Raw genomic sequence first — 2,904 nt, 5'->3', positions numbered from 1 at the left:
ATTTATTATTTCAGAGAGCTTTTTTTTTTCCTGCCATAAAGCACATGAGCTTGCCAGGATATAGAAAGGTAGAGAGAGGAAAAGTGAGGAATCACCCCCTGGGGGGTTGGCCATGCTACAATCTCTTCTTCATTCTCCTCTCTGGAGTTTAGGCATGCACTATCACATGCCTGGCACGAGTTTCAAGCCACTGGGTTTGTGACTTGAACCACGGTTGACCAACTGGGAGTCCAGCAACATAACCATTATGCCATTTGCTGACCCAATAAAGATTATTTTTAAAAAGTGAAAACAAACAAACTGATATGTGAGGACAAGCATAGACACCAGAAGCTATAATGGAAAGGAGTGGATAAAAGTGGGTAGGTGGGAAGGGAAGGGCTCTTATCAGATAGAAGATTGTAAAGTTCTCTGTTGAAAATCACGCTTATGATAATGTCTGGTTTGACTGTAATTCCTGCAAGCATACTTTGGAAAACATACTGTGTGCTGTAGAGATGTACAATGATTGACCAACTATAAAATAAATAAAGAAGATGCTAATGAAGTACACAATTAAGTAATTTTAAAATTAATCCAACAGGTAATAATAGAATGTCTTCCTTGTGATAGGTGCTGTTCTATCATTTTTAGCACTAATTTAAAAACATACGTATGTACAATTATATTACCAAATTAACTGCCAATTCACTGAAGAAGTTAAATAAACATTATGGAATTTGTATTGTTAAAAAAATAGGAAAAGGGGAACCAGCGGTTAGAGTAATGGCTATGTCGCTGGACTCCCACGTGGTCGACCGGGGTTCGTGTCCCGGACCCGGTGGCTTAAAACTCACGCCGGGCACGTGTGCGTGCATGCCCAAGATCCTGAGAGGAGAATGGAGGAGAAGGGGTTGCGGCGTGACCATCCCCCATGGGGGGTGGTTTCTCACTTTCTGTCTCTATGTCTCTCTCTGTCTGTCTGGCGAGCGCATGCGCCCTACAGTGAAAATCTCTCCAAAAAAAAAAAAAATAGGAAAAGCACATACACATGCAAAACTAATATATTATGTTAGAGTTGGAATAATGATTACCAGGGTGGTGAGTGTCTAGGAGGTAGCAGAGCCGAAGGAGTTTCTAGGATTAAGGTTTTACAGGTGTATTCATTTTATTAAAATTTATTGAGTTGAATATGTACAATGAATTTTATATATGAATATTATATTAGAATAAAACTTTTTCTTAATGTAAAGAAGAAGGTATGGGGCCAGCAAGTGGTGTGGTAATTAAGGCACTGGATCCCACAAGGTCAACTCCACAGTTTGAGTCCTGGACCCAGGGAAATCATACCAAACACATGTTTGTGCATGCCAAAATTCCAAGAGGAGAAAAGAGAAGTGATTGCAATGTGGTCATCCCCCTGGGGGGTATTTTCTCACTTTCCCTCTCTTTCTTTCTCTGTCTGGTAATGCATGTGCCATATAGCAAATAAAAAAAAAAAAAGAAAAGAAACCAAAAAGAAATGATTGATTTGAAATTTATACTTGTGATAGACCATTTGCAGAAGTAGTTCCAATTTGTCACCTTTCTCTGTATCCAAATATTTTGGTGGAGTCTATTTATCCACCTTTGAATCTGTGCTGAACTTAGGATTTGATACTTGTTTGGCTAATAGAATATGATGGAAATGACAGTGTGCCTCAAGGAGCCTTGATGTGCTTCTGCTTATCTCCACATGGCTAACCATGTAGAGTCCAGTGCTTTCACCACCATGCCAACTGCTCTTCCTTGCACTCTCTTCTGTATTTCCATATATAGCCTTGAGTTTTGGCTTCTGAGTTTTAAGTCAAGACCCCCAATTAATTCCCAAAATAGACAAGTGGGAGCTAAAAAGGTTTGCACAGCAAAAGAAACAATAACTAAAGTGAGGAGACAACCCTCAGAACGGGAGACTATATTTGCAAACTGTGCCTTGGATACGGACTGATAACCAGAATATACAGGGAAGTCTTTTGGAATGTACTAAACCCAGGTTCCTGGACTCTGAAAATTGCCTTTACTCCCACAAACATACATACACATCCTTTCTCTCATGCACGCTTGCTCACCATACACACTCACACACATAGCATGGATACACATGAAGTGCAGTGGGGACTCCATGTTAATTCCATATTCTTCTCATATCCATTACTCTCACTCATTCTGCTATTACTATGAGAGCAGAATGAATGAAAGACAAACTGTCCATAGAAGAGAATCTTTCCATTTTGGCATGGCCATGTTCTGCCCTCCTGCTTAAAGAAATATAACTTCCCCCGTCCCGTACAATCTGCTTGATACACACAGAGAAGGGAATTGAATGGACCTGAGGCGGGAAAAAAAATCTAATCAGCTCAGATGGTTCCTGAGATACCGTGAGAAAAATAAAATCTTTCTTTATAATGACCACGTTCTAATTCCCATTATATGCCCATGAGACTCTGCAAAAATAACAAAAGATCAAAAAATAAACTGGTCCCAAAGACAAAAGAAATGATGTCTTTTTAGTATTTAGATTGAACACCCTGATAGGAAGAATGAGCAAAGGGAGCAAACCAGTAATTAAAAAAGGAACTACACAAAGGACAGCCCAATAGGACCATTAAAAAATATAAAGCAGTAGAAGGCATTTTTTCCTGTGCCTATTCCACATTGTTTTAAATTACTGGTTTCTGAAAAGTCTGAGAGAAGATGAAGTAGGTACCTTTCTCACTTTTTCTTTTTAAATTTCTTCTTCACGTTTAATTATTGTATATCACCATAGTACTTAAAAATTTATTTATTTATTATTCTTTGCTATGGAGCATTTGTGCTCATCAGAGGGAGGGGGGAGAGAGAGAGAGAGAGAGAGAGAGAGAGAGAGAAATATGACAACCAACCGAC

Source organism: Tupaia chinensis, unplaced genomic scaffold (genome assembly GCF_000334495.1).
Source record: "Tupaia chinensis unplaced genomic scaffold, TupChi_1.0 Scaffold143650_1, whole genome shotgun sequence".
In the NCBI taxonomy this organism is placed as follows: Eukaryota; Metazoa; Chordata; class Mammalia; order Scandentia; family Tupaiidae; genus Tupaia; species Tupaia belangeri.
This window is presented reverse-complemented; position numbering follows the sequence as displayed.